Source organism: Ambystoma mexicanum, chromosome 3q (assembly GCF_040938575.1).
Source record: "Ambystoma mexicanum isolate Mex_15411 chromosome 3q, UKY_AmexF1_1, whole genome shotgun sequence".
NCBI lineage: Eukaryota > Metazoa > Chordata > Amphibia > Caudata > Ambystomatidae > Ambystoma > Ambystoma mexicanum.
Genome location: NC_090926.1, coordinates 603085384 through 603103179, shown reverse-complemented (window position 1 = coordinate 603103179; position 17796 = coordinate 603085384). Strand labels below are relative to the sequence as shown.

General features: G+C 47.2%; 1 protein-coding gene across 1 annotated transcript in view; it reads right to left on the bottom strand.

The window, feature by feature from the left end:
* Nucleotides 1-17796, bottom strand: part of GLP2R (glucagon like peptide 2 receptor) — a 1432227-nt gene that overhangs the window by 517783 nt on the left and 896648 nt on the right. The window lies entirely within an intron of this gene.

Sequence of the window (17796 nt, the reverse complement as noted above, 5' to 3'; positions counted from 1 at the left end):
TCTTGTCGCCACAATAAATCAGTTGGTGATTTGCTGCATCCTCTCTTAGTCCACAGCAATTTTTCCTCTGCACTAGCTCCCTCTTGCAGCTCTATTATCTCCTGTGTGGACATCATGTTATATCCTGTGGGGACCTCTTGGCTTGCTGTGTGGTGCAACATGTACTCCCCTATTTCACCTTTTTGTAAATATGAAGCTGCTTTGGCAGCGGCGTCTGCTGCCGCGTTCCCCAAAGATATAAAATCTGTATTTGCGGTATGAGCTTGACACTTTACGATGGCCACTGCCGTGGGGTCTTGCAGGGCCTCAATCAGTTCTTTCAATAATTCTGCATGCTGGACTGGCGTTCCGTCTGCTCGCCGAAACCCTCTCCGCCCCCACCGGGCCAACCCACCGTGAACTGTTGTTGTCATGTATGCTGAGTCTGTATATATTGTCACTGCGCACCCCTTGGCGGCATGCAATGCTTCTATTAGCGCTATTAGTTCTGCTGCTTGCGCTGAATAGTGTGATGGGAGGCGGTGTTGTACTAGTATCTCATATTCATCTTCCTCTAATCGTACCACTGCCATACCCACATGCTTTTCTCCTGTCTCCATGTCTATTGATGCTGACCCGTCCACAAAATACACCTCACCCTCGGTCAGGGCATTTTCAAAAATCACTGGATCCTTACTTTCGTCACCTGTGTACGTGGCGCAGTTGTGGTTTTGCATGTCCTCTACGGTGCATGCCTCTGTGATGAATGTGGCTGGGTTCACTGTTTTACATCTTACTATATGGATGTTAGCGCTGGACAGTATTATCTCATATGCTGTGGCGCGTTGTGTTGTCAATGTGCTCTTTGTTCGCTCTAATATTGCAAAAAGTGAGTGTTCCACAAACAGTGTCACCGGGCAGCCCATCACTATCGTGGCACTTTTTTCAATTGCGAACGCAGCTGCAGCTAGGGATTGCTCGCACGCGAAATGACCTTGCATTACTGCGTCTAGGGTGCCGCTATAGTAAGCAAGTGGTTTGTGCCCTAAAGATGTTTTCTGCGTCAATACTGCTGTCATCAGTGTTCCTTTGCAGTGTGAAAATAAGAAGAATTCGCGCCCATAATCTGGATTTGCTAGTACTGGAGCGCTTGATATCAGCTCTTTTAGTGAGTTAAATGCTGTGTTCATCTCCTCTGTCCATTCTATGTGTTTGTGTTCTTGTTGTGCTTCTTTCAGTGCCTGTAACAAGGGCCTTGTGTACGCCGCATAGTCCAATATCCATGCTCGGCAATAGTTACACATACCCAGAAATTTCTGCATCTCTTTTACTGTTTTGGGCTCTCCAATTGTTCTAATCGCCTGTGCCCTGTCTGGTATAATTCGCTTGCCATCCTTTGATATCAGCTGACCCAAGTATAGGACCTCTGTCAGACAGTACTGTAACTTCCCCTTGTCCACCTTGTATCCTTTATTGGCCAATAAAGTCAAAAGTGTTATTGAGTCCTGTCGGCACTCTTCCTCCGCCTGTGCACAAACCAATAAATCATCAACATACTGAATCACTGTGCTTTCTACAGACAAATTCCCCAGATCTTCATGTAGTACCCTGTTAAATATGCTTGGGCTCTCGCAATATCCTTGTGGTAGTCTGCAGTGTTCGAACCTCCTTCCTCCCAATGTAAATGCTGTCAAGTACCTGCTCTCTTCCGCTAAGGGAATCGAGAAAAATGCATTTTTTAAGTCAATTACTGTGAAGTGTGATGCTACTTTTGGAATGTTGCACAGTATTGTCGCCGGGTTCGGGACTAAAGGGAATTCCTTCATTACCACATCGTTCAGTGGGCGTAAATCTTGTATCATCCTCCACGAACCCCCCTTCGCCTTTTTGATTGGGTATATGCATGTGTTGCATGGGGAGTTTGAGGGCACTATTATACCCTGTGCTAGCAGTGCATCGATTGTCTCTCTGATCCCTTCTTCTGCTTCTCGTGACAGTGGATATTGTTTCACCCGGGGTAGTATAGCTCCCTGTTTTAATTTTATCACCACAGGCTGAACTTCATGCAGCAACCCTACATCGTGGGGGCCATTAGTCCATAAGTTAGTGGGTACTGAACTCATGTCTTCATCAAAAAATGTGTGCGGCGCTCCTACTACCGCCATTAGTTCAACCTTGGTTTGTCTGGCTGTAACTACAATGTCGCAGGGCATTGCCAGTTCCATCACTATTTCACCATCTCCCTCAGTGTCAGAAAATAGCTCCTCGTCCGAGAGCTCTCTCAGCGGGATATTTGCATTTGTACACAATACTGTCCGCCACTCGCATCCTTCCATGTCAATACCAATCACACATATTCTGTTTGTTGATACATGTATTGCATGCAAATCCAACGATAGTACTGCCCCAAGAGCAGTGTCAGGGCTTGCTATGGGACGAAAAAGGAATTCTGCTGGGATCCTCCACTCCACCCTTTTTAGTTCTGGTACTATGAGAGCCAATGTTCTCATGCCTTCAACAAACATCTCCTCATTTCTTGGTACCCCTCTGATCTCTTTTATTATTGTGTGGCCGTGTATTACTGCTAATATACGGAGGGGGCATATGCCTGGCGTTGAACATACGATGCCGCTCCCTGTGAATGATATGGTCATGTTTAGTTTGCTCAAGAGATCTCTCCCCAGTAAGTTGATGGGAGAGTTTTCATAGTACAGTAAGGGTGCTTTCACTGTTTTACCCCCCACTGTCACATCCAATACCTCTGTGTAAGGAACTTCAATTACAGCCCCAGAGAACCCCTGCGTCTCTAACGTTCTATTAGATAACGGGAACCGGCCCTCTCTAATGCATGATTTCTCCGCTCCCGAATCCACCATGAATATGAATTGCTTGTCTCCTATCTGCGCTCCTATCAATGGTTCCTCTGATGCATTGTGGGTCGTAGACAGTACTGGACACGCAAGTGCTCTCTGTGGGCTGTCCTATGCGGGGTGTCTCATTGCCCCCCCTTGATCGAAAATGTTCCCCGAAACTACTGCCACTCCACTGTAAGGTGCGGGGGCGGGTGCCCCATTAGCTACTGTGGCGAAAGTGTTACCAGGCGTGTAGTGCACATTGTCATTATTCTGTGGGTTGGTTTGTGTTCGGTACTGATGTCCGTGTAGTTGTGCGTTACTCCTTTGTACTGCATTGTCTGGTTGCTGGTATTGTCCCATAGGGAGGCCGTAGGGGCTTCCTGGATGGGGGTGTCCATACTGTTCTATCTCTTGGAAACCGTTGTTTTGTCTGCTCCTGCATTCTCTTGAGTAATGCCCCCATCTCCCACAATTCCAACAGCTCCCCTGTGGACCTCTGGGACCCTGCCACCCATTTCCTCCCATTCCTCCATACCCTTGTCCTCCTCTTCGACCCCTGTACCCACCTCTTCCTCCTCTTGGGGCCCACTCTTGCCACGTTGGACCTCCGTTCTGCTCCTGCTCTGTCCACTGTCGTTGCCCTTGTCCTGCCCAATTCGCTGCTATTCTTCCTTGTATTGCTATTTGCCCCTCCTCTCCTTCCTCTCCCTCCCGTATGAGTGGGAGTCCCGCTACCGCGGCTGCGACCTTCACCAATTTTGATTGCACCAACTTCGCCTCGTCCGCCAACCTTTTCTGTGCTACTTCCCTCTCTCTTTCTTTGATCCGTTTACAATGGTGTACTATTATGCTTTGGATCTCCGGCCAGCCTTTTGCCTCAACACCTGCTATTTTATCTAGTGCCTTTTGCACTTCCTTTGGGAGCCCTCTCTTAATGATGAAATAAAATAGAGATGTGGATTGGTGCCAGGGCGTGCCCGTTTCCGCTCTCCACATCTCCTGCACCCGGAGAATGTAATCCATAGCGTCCTCCCCGTCATTCATGGTACATTGCATTACTGACTGCAAATCAGGGGTATCTGGGAAGGTTTCCCGCAGTGCGTCCCACACCCTTGCTCGCACGGTGTTAAAAGACGCCCCATCATGGCGATCACACTCTAAAGTTACAGCTGGAAAACCCGCTTTAGCCCATACTCTGTCTGCCTGATCCCCTACTGCGGACACTAGTAGGCTTTTCACATCGCCTACTGCCAGCGGTATACCAGCGGTATGTTTCTCAAATGCATATATCCACTTGCTTGCCCCTCCCGACAGCTGTGGTAGTAATTTCATTAAATTAGCCTTGTCCATCTGAGCCCACGGTATATAGTTTGGCCTCCCGCCCCCCCTGTGGAGTAATGGGAGTTGTAATTTCCCTTTTGCCGTTGCAGCTTCCTTTTCCTTAGTCACTGCTGACTCTAATGACGCCATCTTCCCCACCCTATTTCTTAGTCGTCCCATCCATTCATCTTCTATAGTCCCCAGTGAACATGCACCATCTAGTTCCTCGCCTTCTCCTCCTATTGCCATGCTCAATCTATCACTCTCATCCCCCCCTCCTCTGACATCACATAACAAATCCTCTCTGATCCCTCTCTCTCGCGAGACGTCACCAATGCTTCCTTCTGCTGTCCCCACTTCTATTATCCTGGTCGGTTCTTCCTCAATTCTGAACAGTATTTCCCCCTTTTTCCATCCCTCCTCAATTTGTCTACTTTCGCTCGACGCTCTAGACGTGCGTCCAGATTGTGTGGGGGCGCATGCTGTGCGTTCACATATGTCTTTTATTCTTGAGAGTTCATCTCTTGCCACTGTAAGCCTCGACTCTAAGTCACTCGTTAACTTCTCTATGTCCACCCTCTGTGTGCCTCCCTGGGCGCGCTCTCTGGTGTTTTCGTATGGTGGGGGTGCAGTTGGTCTTTGTGGTGTGCTGGTCGAAGGGGGAGGCACATAAATCGGGTCGCTATATCCTGCTGCAGGGGCTGGTTTAGGTAATATTGGGTACAACTTAATCACCTCCGCCGGTTGTTCTGTACTTAGCTGTTCCTTTTCCTCCCGCGGGATCATCAGTGGATTATCTGTGGTGGAAGGTAAATCAATATTTGGTGTTGGAGCTTTGGGTGGGGGTACTTCCTCAAACAATCTCCAGAGATCTAATATCTCCTTCCTATTCTGCCATTGTTTCCCCTTATACTTGAGGCGAATACATGTACATACCATATCAAGAACGCTTTTGTCAAAAGACCCTCCTTCTGGCCAAATCTGGGGCAACCCCTCTCTTTCAATTCTGTTAACCATTGATCATGATATTTATTTATGCGTTCAGCATATCCCGGCAAGCTCTTACAAATGTGTGACAAGGGAGTTTCAGCCCCCATCCTCTAAATCGCTAGCGCTACCGCGTTCGCCTTCGTTACTTTTGATTAGGTGTAGATATGCGTATGTATACCTTTACGGCACAGACAAGAGCGGACCTCTCAAAATTATCACCCACTGTTATTCACTGTGCAAATCTTTTCTCACTCACCATATCTCATCTCCTTCCCATTCCCAGGCACTCTTATGTAATCTCACTTGCAATTGATCAAGTAATGGTTATGGCCACACTCCCTGGCACCACCTCGCGGCCACCCGTTCGTCTCCAACACTCGTACGGTGCGCGCACCCTTCACAATACTTTCCACTCACACTTTTGTCTTTTTCCTCCCTTTCCTCCCTGGCCAGCTGTCCCTGTTTCCCTGCTAAGGTTACTGTGTTCACGTCTGTACGTGCCACTACTGAGTCCCCACTTTTTAAGATGTTCTAACTACTTTATACCTTTCTCATTTTCCCCCCCTACCCCGTGGAAATGGAAAAAAGAAATAGAGAGAGAGAGCACAATCACTAAAAATATTCCCGGTGTCTCCTTTTGCTAGACACCAATAACTTATTTCTCACTTCTTCATATATTCCCAGTACTAGTTTAGATAGCACTATGCGGCGCCGCCTTCCACCCCCTTTCGGAGCTAGGTTTCCGTCACTTCTACCACGTCACTTATTTCTTACTCCTAATGGCCATATGCAAAGAAAGAATAAAGAAAGTTTCAAGACCCGTTTCTAGTGGACCCCCGATATTCTTCTCCTCTACCTGTCCCCGTTCTTTTATTCCCAATTCCCCTTCTTCTCCCCTTGACGATCACTCGCACTCGGTACTCACGTGCCCGTCTTGAACCGATACTCTCCGAAACTGGGTCCGTCCAGGCGGCGTCACCGGTAACTCAACGGTCAGCCCCTGGCTCCGGCGAGCGGCACTCAAAGGGGATTTTTTTCCAATCGGGATCCCGTACCCTTTCTCATTGAGTGCGCACTTCTTATTGTGCCGGTCGCCGTTGGCGGGCGGCCTCCCGGAGACGGCTCACCGTGCGTATCCCTTCTCGACCGGAGATTCTCGTGCCACAAGGGGGTCGTTTAAGAAGGAGTTAGGAAAAATAGTTTGGAGATATCACGCTATCGGGGTCACCACTGAAAGGAAGCGCCCCCAATTCAGCACGATCCTCCCCGCAATGAGAGACAATAAGGGACTCTCCCGTAGTGGGAATAAGACCAAGACAGAGTGCGGGTGAGCGTAAGTGGGAGTTTATCCAAGGATAAGGCATGCAAAGAACTCTGCAACCTACGAGAGCGCTCTGTCTGACAATAGCAAAGACAGGCGTATTTCTAATACAAAAAACGTCATCAACACCTAAACACTATAGGGGGCACAAGTCGATTGGGATTGGGTGGCGTCGACTAACTATAGGTGTTGCTGCCGCGGGGTTGGTCCTGGCGTGACGACGTCACTGGTCAGCCTCGTGGGTTGGGTTGGGCCTGGCAGGCCGGCTTGAGGTCATCTGTACGGTGTTGATGTGCTGGGGCAGCCTGTGACAATGACGAATACCTTTCCTGTCTCATTTGCCCTAGGCCATGCACACTGCAGTTATTCAGAAAATGACATTTGAGTTCATTAATAAATCGCTTCAACAGCTTATCTTATAAAATAAACACAACACATGAGGAATGCACCTCGTGAGAGGTCTGGTGGTTGTCGGTTGGGGTGAGATTTACCTGTGTCTTATTGACCGGTATTTTAGGTCACGGGACGGGGCTCTGGGGCCTGGGCCGAATGATACATGTCTGTCTGCTGCGTTAGAAGTTATTATATAGATGGGTCTCTGTGTCCTGTCCCAATGATGGGGGTCGTCCTTACACGGGGTCAGGATTCTTGGGGGGTTCGTGGGATTTATGAGAGGGTGCTGGTAGATCAGTGGGTTCAACCGTGGGTTTATTACCGTGCTGTAAATAACACAGGTGGCGGGCTGTGGCCTTGGTTGCGGTGCCGGGGCCTCTGACTCTCTGAAGTAACGCCAGCTTGGTTGGGGGAGGTGAGGGAGCGCGGCACAAGTCTTAGCTTTTTTATCTGGCAGGCTTGGTGGGGTGGGAGAGGGAATGGCCTTGCATATATCCACAAAGGTATTTTCCTCGTGCGTTGCTGATCAGTGAATGCAGAAGTTCTATACTGTTCTGCCTTATTTTGACGTTATTTAGACACACATATATATTTCAATTTCGTTACACATTTCTTTAATACAGTCGGTTCCAGTACCTTTTCATTACCTAACATTATATTCACTACATTGTGCGCGTATTGTATGTACATTAGACGTTATACGAGGGATATCTAGGTTATGGCCTACAGAGATTGATGCTCGCCGCTTTGGGTGATTCAAAAACATATATGAGTTCAAGTTTCTACATACTATTGAAAAACACTTTTACAAAATAGAGGTTACACGTTTAGTCAACATCTTTCTCCGTGGTTATAGCAGCATTAGTCCAGACCTGGAGGGATATCATATAACGTTACATTTTTATGGTTTATTCACATTTTAAACAGAGGTAGTTCATTATTACCAATACTTGAATTATTTTCCACCTTCTTCAGATAGTGATGCTTCAGCTTTTTCCCCGTTACCCCGGCCTTGCGGTCCGGGTCATACGGGGTGCAATATCACATTGTTACTAATATAATGTTGCCCTGTTGGCATCACGGGTTTAGCTCATCTCCGACTTTCTCATGGGAACGTGCTTGCAGCGGATCTGCCAGGGCTGCTGAGGCGGCAGAGATGCATGAAAGGCCCTCCAAAGGTGGGGGCCTCGTTACAGTGTGCTGAACTCACACCATGTTTGCTATGCAAGATGGCGTCTAGGCCTAACTTAATTTTTGGTAACTGCAAAGACAGGGTGCGTGTGGGCAATGTCGTCGGCGGGTGAACCCTCCTCCACCTGGGCCCGGGTGGCATGAGGGTGCGCCCACCGAGCCATGGTCCTCACCTGGAGAGGGAGCTGTAGGTGAGGAGGGCCTCGTGGCCATTCCTCCCCTACACCATTCAGGATTTGGTCTGATTGTGCATAATTTTGATATTGATGAATATTGCTAAGGTTTTGTGAGCTTCTTGAAAACATCTACACTGTTAATTACCACTACTTCTAGTAAGATCAGGAGAATGTAAGAGAACAATAAAGCATTCATCCATCAGTCTTCTATCCAACCTTTGCAATATATTCAACCCGACCACACATTCATGCTATTTCCAAAGTACCATCTTGATGATGGCTGGAAAAAAAGTTGAACGTCTATGGTTTTTTGTGCTCCAAATTGGCTCTAATTGCATCTAAAATATGTCATTTGTTTCTGTCTCTCTTTTGCTGACCCTATGTTTTGTGCCATTCTATAGTATAAGGGTGCAGAAGGAGGGCTCAGACACAATTGTGGCATATTGTTAGGTACAGACTTTTATTGATCAAGAAAGTGTTGGAAAAAGGCATCTCTATCCCTAAAGCTAAGAGGGGTTTCTTTCCCTGCCTCAAAGAAAACTAGTGAAATTGTCAGGATGTCCAAAACCAAAATGTCTACCACTGTCAAGTCTCAAAGGCCTACATCTGTCCCTAACACTAGCAACTTAAACCAACTCTGCAAGGGTGATCTCTTCCCAAAGTAAAGGGTTCAAGGTATCCAACAAACAGAAAAGTTCCCAGTCTCTCGGGCAAAAAGTCATGAAATAAACAATGTTAATAATGTAGGACTCTAAGGCTAGCATTGTGTTCCTTTTCCCATAGACCTCTTCTACTTTCATTTATTTTGGGTATCTGAGCCCCATAACCTTTTGGGTAAATGTCACTGAATAATATACAAGGATATTTATCTCAGCTTTACACTTCTTTTATCCCATCAACTTGGCACACTTCCCTACCAAGCATAATATTATGTCCTTTTCACTTCCAGGGTCCTTGATCCCCTTATTGATATGATAGTTTAGGATATGGCATTTATGACACGCCTGTACACAAGTGTTTCTAGGTGTGACAAGACAAGGATGGGGAAACAGATGGAGGACAAAACAATGATATTACTAGGCCTTGTGTCAGTCAAATCGTGCAAGCGCAGGGAAGCGGAAGGGGAGCAATGCAAAAGGGGGGGTGGAGAAGTGCAGGTAATGCAAAAGGGCAGCCAGCGGGAGGCTTAGTGCAGGTAATCAAAAAGTGCAGCCAACGGGTGGCTCATAAGTGCAGGGAGAGGGGACTGTAGGGTTAAAGATACAGACGAAAGTGCTTGGGGAGGCACTGAGAGCTGATACTGGACAGGCACGGACCTGGGCCCAAGTTCGGAGGGTGGCCAGGTGACCAGTGCATGTAACAGACGGGTCATCAGCATGGAGAGGCAGAGAGAAAGCGGAAGTGAGGAGGAAGGTATTGAGTTGCTTCCAGAACCGGAGTGGGTTCTGCTCAAGTTTAAGAAAGGCAGGGAGGCTGTTCCAGAGGGAGGCCCCAGCCGAAGAAAAAGATCTGCCCCCAACTCTCTGCTTCGGAAATCGACTGACCCTCAGAGAGTTGGAGGATGATGAGCAGAGAGCTCAAGACCCTTCTTAGGAAGAGAAAGTTGGAGGTAGTACAGTTCAAGGCCCCAGAAGGCCTTGCGGACAATGCAGAGGTTCTTGAACTTGATCCTTGCCACCAGTGAGAGCCAATTAAGATATTTCAGGGCTGGAGAGATACGATCCCTGGGCTTGAGGCCATGGACAATTCTTGCAGTCCTGTTCTGGATAAGTTGTCGAAGATGGAGAGTAGAAGCAGGACGATTTAGAAAAAGGCTGTTGCAGTAGACCAGCCTTGAGAGGACCAGAGCTCTGGAAACAGTGAGCTTCTGGGGGAAAGTGAGGAAATGAAGAATACCTTTGAGGAGGTGCAGCTGATAGTTTGACTTCTTAGAGTTGTCAGAGATGTGAGGAGAGAAGGAGAGGGTGGAGTTGAAGATGACCCCAACCTTCTTAGCCTCACAGGTAGGAGCAGAAAGAGGACCTAGAGTGGGTGGCCAGAAAGAGAGCTGGTGTTCCGATTAAGTCAGAGATCATTGGTGGCACATCACTCCTGGATTACTGACAGACAGTCTGGAATGAGAGAAGGAGTAGAGGCGGCCGATGGGAGCCTGAAAGGGAGCTGGGTGTCAACCACATAACACTGAAAGTTGGAGCAGCGATGTGGTGGGCAAGAGGTGCCAGGTATTGGTTGAACAGCCAGGCAGAGAGGTTAGGCCCGTGGGAAACACCACAGGTAGCGAGAGAGATAGAAGAGAGGAAGGACCCAGTCAGACCTGAGAGGGTTGGTCAGCGAGAAAAGAATTCAACAAGGCCACAACCTGATCAGTCATACCCAGGTTATCACACAGGTGCTTTAGCAGGTTAGCATGGTGAACTCTGTCAAAAGCAGAAGAAAGATTGAGGAGAATGAGGAGAGACGGAGGTTAGAATAATCAAGGTTGGAGAGCAGGTCTTCACAGATGTTCAGGAGAGCAGTTTCCGTGCTTCTGGCCTCTCTGAAGTCAGACTGATGGTCATAGTGACAACCGACAGATTCAGTATGAAGGTTAAGCTGGCGAGATGGCCAAATTTTCCAAGTGTTTGCAGAGGAAAGGAGTGATAGAGATCGGGTGATAGTTAGCCAGAGAGGAAGGATCAGCAGAGAACTTCTTTAAGAGGGAGTGCACAAGAGATTTCATCAGGGGTGGGGGCTCCAGTGGCAAAAGAGTGATTACAGAAATCGGCCAAGGCTGGGGCTGGAGAAAGGGTGTCAATGTGGTCCTTGATTGGTTCTGGAAGAACTGGGAAGAATCTTTGTTGATGAGGCTTTCATAGATCGACTTGTCTGGAAATGTTGTCAGGTGTGAACAGGGAAAGGAAGAGAAGGGAGGAGGAGAGGTAGCCACAAACAGGCCAGGAGTGGAGGAAGAGGAAGAAGAGGAAGAGATGTCCTTAGTTTTAGTGGTGAAATGAGAAACCAAGGCCGTACAGAGGGCCTGGGAAGGAACAGTAGAGGTAGAGACTGCAGCAGGATTGGCCAGATTATTACAGAGTTTGGCCGAGTTGTTTGATGCCACAGAGACACAGGCTTTGGTAGTGAGCTCTCTTCTTGGCGAGGACAGAGAATCTGTAGTGACTTTGGAGCCGGCGGCAGGCCAGTTTTTCAGGGAGTGCACCTCCACTTCCTCTCCGTGACCTTACACTTGCATTTAAGGGTGACGAGGCCGGAGCCGTACCAGAAGTTGCACTTAGATTTGGGCTTCATGTGAATCCTCATGAAAGGGGAAAGTACATCAAGAGTGTCAGAGATAGAAAGATGAAGTTTGGAAAGGACTGTGGCTGGTGTGGGTCAGCCAAAGGTGCAGAAGGAGAGAAGGTATTGTTGAAAGCCTCCACTGACACACGCTTCATGGGACGAATGACCAAGAAGGTAAGTGGCAGTGCTGGAGTCAGCTTGGCCTGAGAGGTAAAGAGAGAGAGATGGGAGGAAAGGAGAAAGTGATCACTCACGGAGAGAGGAGTCCTGAGAGCATTGGAGAGGAGGTAGTCTGAGGATATCAGAACATCGAGTGTGAGCCCTTCAGAGTGAGTCAGGCCAGAGGGATGCATAGAGAGAGAGAGGGAGTCACAGAGGTTGCGAAAGAGTCCTGCAGAAGGACAGGAAGCATCCAAGTGTATGTTAAGGTCTCTGAGGAGGAGAAGCTGAGAGGTACAGGTGAGGAGGGAGGAGGAGAGATCCGCCCACTCAGAGAGGAAGGAGGTTACCTGGCCAGGCAGCTGGTAGATAGTGGCCACAGTGAGAGAAAGGCCAGGAGACAGAGAGAGCCAGCAGACCAGGCATTCAAAGGAGGAGTAGTTCTGGATAGGAATGATAGTAGCAGGGATCCACTCCGGGAAGATCAAGGCTACACCCCCACCGGATGGTTATTTCTGGGCATGGAGAGGATCTTTAAACCATCAGAAAGGAGAGTGACAAAGCATTTTACAGATCTGCCTGTGAACCACGTCTAGGTCAGACCAAGAACATCTAGATCGAGTTCTTCCAGGAGATGGCTGATGTCAGAGGAGCGTTTGACAGTTGAGCGAGAGTTGAGAGTGACAATATGGAGCAGGTTGCTCCTTTGAAGGACTTCTGTGTAGGGGTACAGGTCAGATCTATGCCTTGCTGAAGTGTTGAAGGCGCCTGAGGATGGGCAGAGGAAACAGGAAGAGCAGGCAAGGTAGATAAGGAAGAGGATGTGGGTGCCAGATGGCTGGCAAATGAAGGAGGCAACAGGGTGGCAGGAGAAGCAGCAGAGGCAGCCGTAGTGGTGGCAAAGGATGGAGGAGGCAGAGAAGACAGAGATGGGAAATAAGGGACAGCAGGAGAAGAAAGCAAGTTGATAAGGCACAGGAAGCATCTATCAAAAGGAGGTGGTTTGCCTCTGGGCCTTGGACCAAGACGATGCCATTTAGGTAAACAATAATGATGGTCTTGGAGGAATGTAAGGGGGCCAGGAGGGCCTCCCATCAGGTGCCACCATTAATGGGTGAAGAGGAAAAAGAAGAGAACAGAGACCATATGGGAGTCCATAGGGGTGGAGCGGGAATGGCAAAGAGGATGTCTGCAAAGGTCTGTCTGGAGGAAGCAGTGGTATTGATATTTTATTGATATTGATATTTTATTTCTATAACACTCATACACAAGTGTTTCAGAGCATGTGTAGGTATCACCGACAGGGAGGCCTGGTTTGGAGACCAGGATATCTCTTTTGAACTTCTTCCTACCAGACTTAGTGAGAAGGATAGGATAGCTGATAGAAAAGCAGTTAGAGAAGAAAGGAGAGACTTCTGATTCTCAACCTCTAATGTGGGTGCAGGTCCAAGACTCAAAAAGATGTGAATAGCTAGGTTTACTCTCCTGTAAAGCCGTTGCCCTCTCATGGACTATCTCTCTTTCTCTTACAGGGCTGCAGACCCTCTTGTTCCTCGTTTCTGCAGGACTTTGTCTTTCACATGGGAATGTGTCCGAACTCACAATGAAGGGTTGTACTTGCTTGATTTACTCTCCTGCCAAGTATACAACTTTCCCTTGTTTGCTCTTTCTTCAATTAGGGGTCAGACCATCTTATTCTTGGTTTATCATCTGGGTGCAGGTTCCAGATTCACAGTCCATTGTTGTATCTGTTTTGTTTGCTCTCCTGCCAAACAGACAACTGCTCTATTCTGGGTATTCTCGGGTTCCCAGACCCTCTTACTCTTTGACTTTCAAAGGGGTGCGGTCCCAGACTTGCAATGTTCCTTCAGGGTCCCAGACCCACATATACTTTCACTTCTATATGGGTCCCATACCCTCTTGCTTCAACTTGTCTCATCAGCCCCTTGCTTCCCTGGATCTCAAATGCCTCTAAGGTAACCTACGCACCTGTAAGCTTCTTCATTGTAGGTACCAGCATGTACCAAACATCTGTGTTGTTGGTCCTCGGGGATCAGGTAGTGTTTGGGTGAGTGGTGGGGACTGCAGTAGCTCTGCGGACATCTGATTCTGCCCAGCTGTGTGTCCCTCCTCACAGGAGCTTTGTCAGGGCCTGGGGTGTCCAGAGGTTCATTGTGGCAGCAGCATGAGGGGCCCTTCCAGCATAGACCAAGTTTACGTTCTCCTTTTCCTCTGTTCACAGCTTCTTGTTTGGCTCTTGTCTGCTTGCCCAGTCCACTGCTCCTGCAGTTCCTACTCAGAGGATCTGCATCCCAGGTGAGCTAATTTTGAACTCCTGTGCTAGTTTGTTGCTTTCATTTCAGCCAATGACATCCCGTGAGAAGCTAGAGCGCTCACGTTGGTCCTCCAAAGTGATCCTCCGACTCTCAGTAATCTTCTTCTTCACAGTACTTCTTTTAAGACCTGATGCACAGTACTTAGCTGGACTTTCAGTCCTGTTAAGTACATTAGATGACTTCCTTGACACTAGAACACATTGGCTCTGTCTCGAGGGTGGGGGAGGAGGACTTACTACTGGAGAAGGAGTTGGCGGTACTGAATCGAGGACATACCACATATCCTGAGAATAGTCATCCCCAATCCCATCGGGGCTTCCTTTGCCATGTAATCCTCCCTCTGTGCACCACCCCAGGGTGTTTATTGAACTGTGGACACACCATCCTCAACTCATGGAAAACGTCTCCCCCTAGTGGAGAAGGGACAACATTCTCAGATTTGTCACAATAGGCCACAAGAAACTTTAATTGCACACACCCCGGTTTCCTTGTGCCAAGCTCGTTTTTGTCAACCTATTTTTGTAGCCAGCCTTCAATATCCTGCTCTGCATCTCCTTTCTTGGCCAGCTCTGTTCCTTTGCCCTGTATTTCAAATAGGTGTGTTCCTCATGCACCCGCTGCATGCCACTGGCCCTCTGCATCACTCTTTCCTGTCTCCCCTAGCATTGTCCCCAGTTCACCCTCAGTGAGCTCCACACCTTCATCACACACCCAGAAACACAGACTTGTTGCAACACGCAGATTTGATCCATGCCATACGTGATGTAACAGAAGGGAGCAAGGTATTAGTGAGTTGAGTAATGCGCAACTGTCTTGCTGTGGTAGATGAAAAAGTGGCTAATGTTTCCATTAATAGTGCTGCACAACACACGCCCATCAGCAGTCCATCCAACATTTATGAAATATTCATCCGCATCACATGTTGCTGCCATTTCCTAAATACCCACTTAGACATGAGTTGACAATACAATTGTGCGTCAGAAACACAATGTGGTCCAAAAGATGAATCCATCATTTAAAAAATAATCACCCTAACACACATGTTTGCCATTTACAAAGTACCCTCCATTATTCCTGAAAAATAAATTCGTATGCCAGAATGACTGTACAAGTAGCATATGTTTTTCTATAAAGTTGCCGAAATTGAAGGCTAACAAATTAAGGTGTGAGAACCGATGCTGAAGGATGGGGACAGCAATAAGACTGCCTCTGAGGAGGAGAACATGTGTTTTTGACGTACAGGCTCCAGCTTTTCTGAGCAGAGTAGGAAGCAGATGAAATAAGTCATTTGCTCTAAAAAGAAATGGAAGAACGTGGTCACAACCTGCAGACGACGTTCTGCAAAGCTTTTAGCAATTCTTGCAAGTTAACTTGGCAATGGTTTAATGCATCGGCAAACAGACAAAGAAAACTCCATCAACAGCTGCCAAATACAGTGGAGCATGGCACATTTTGTAGAGCTTCCAGCCGAGAAATGGCAAGGCAGACGTTTTTGAACTGGAAGCATTGCAAGTGGGTTCATCCAAAACTGATCATTTTTTAAGTGAGGGATAATTCATAGAACATATTTTCTTTTTTCACATGTTTTATGTGCAGGAAGGTGGCGATTCAATTCATACCAATGAAAGGGATGTCCAGACATTTTCTTTAAATGTAAAACTATAATAGGTGTCATAATATCAAATAAGACACTACTCAACGCCATGGTTATCAAGCAACTTGTCAAAGAAATACGAAATGAAACACACTGAAACTGGCATTCACCACCTCTCCAGACATCAAAAGTCTTCACCTCCTAACTTTGGACTGGACATACTATGCAGCTGTACCCATCCCTCTCCATTACACAGCTCTTCCCCACTAGAGATAACCCAAACCAACCAAGACACTGCACCGCTCCATCAAGTACTTCCCCATGGACGACCAGCAGGAACCCTCATCACTTTGGCCCTCATATCCGATTGTTAAGAACATGCCAAACGCTCAGTTCAGCTGCTTCAATCACACACTACCTGAGACCACCAATAACCATATGCCACTGAAACTTGCACTTAACCAGTGGTCGAATTGAGTGGGAGCAGTTAGGAGCGGTGCTTCTATATTTGTTTTAAATATTTTATCATTCATATATTTTTTTGTTGAAAAGAAACCGATCCGGAATGGTTTCGTTTTAAAATAAGCTCAGGAAGAAGTTAAAACTTGCATTTCAGTGCACTGCACTGAATGTTCCCTTAATAGCAGGCGTGTTGGTTTGGACGTAGGGGTTTGATTGCACCTGGTAGGGGGCGTTTCAATGGGGTTTGCGAGGAGCAGGGACAGGCCAGCAGGGAACATAGTTCCAGTACTTCTTTTTGTACACATCAACCGCTGCAAGAAACTCTCCAACAACATGCACACCATCCACCGACCAAAAATGTTCTGGAGGAAATCTTGCAACAATAACAACCATTCACCTTAAAATCCCTCTGTTCTGCATACAGGATAGTCATCAGAACAACGACAGCAAACTGCCACACAACCGCCACCATGGAAGTATGAAATAGGAGTAGAGTTTTCTTCCAGGTCTCAATGCACTGCATTAACCACCTGTCAGGCTCCTCAATAACACAACTTATCGATAAATTCAACACCATCAACAACTTCTTTATAGACAAGATTGACAAGATAAGGTAACACAATGACTGCTCCTAGCACACCATAGAACTCCCACCGATACCATATAAAGATAGACCGAATTCAGGACAATTACTACAGACTTTCTGACCAACACTCTTGCAGCCCTCAAACCCAAAACCTACGATGTGAAACACTCACATTACTTCTCAATATTATGAATGCATCCCTCATCCAAGGCACATTACCAGATAAACTGAAACATGACAGATCATCCTGCTGAAGAAACCTACACTGAACCTCCCACCTCTTCAACAGAGACTGCCATGCACAAATGGGCACTGACAGATCCTGGTGCCACCTCGAACCTATGGACTTCCATAAGGCCCCATCCTGTGCCTGTCATACTCAACCTCTACATCAACCCTTTGGGTAAACTCTTTGTTGATATACCTAAAGATCAATCTCATCAAGGACATCACCTTCCCAAGCCTGGATGTCAAGTACCGACCTAAAGCACAAGCTGGCAAAGGCCAAAAGTATTCTCCTCAGAAACCCCCCAAGCAGACCCAAGGCCAGAAAGGACTGACTGACATGGAGCTTGATGGACTAACAGCTTAACTCCCAACCAGTGAAATGTCTCTTGCTTTGCCATCAACATCACTTTTCTGCTATGCACCCTTCTGCTTCAGGAACAGGTTACAAATGCAGATAAAACCAGCCCCTTTCATCCTACACTTTGACATCAGAGGCTCAATCAAATCCATCTCAGAATGATCTCAATTTCTCTGCAATTATATTCTTAAGCTTTTGATGATTTCCTCATTGCTCCCCTATATGCATATCCCTTTCACATTGTAACCTTCCAGCAAAAATCCCCTTTCAGAAGCAATCTGAACTGATCCACACACCATCGTTACGCCATCACATCTCAAAATAAAGCAACAGCAACGCCTGGAATTATCGAAGTTGACTTGGTTGTTTTGGAGCCCCTCTTGGAATGAATTTGTTGGTTCAAGCGAATGAGCGGTGGTGGTCAGAGAAAGCTAGATGTCTTCGGATGGGACCTCATTTAACGGTTATTTGTGAAACTATCACTCACCCTGTAAAGTTGTTTAGAAAAAGGAAACATATTAGATCGAATTAAGTGAAGTAATGATCTGTTGCACCGCTCTTGTAATATTGTC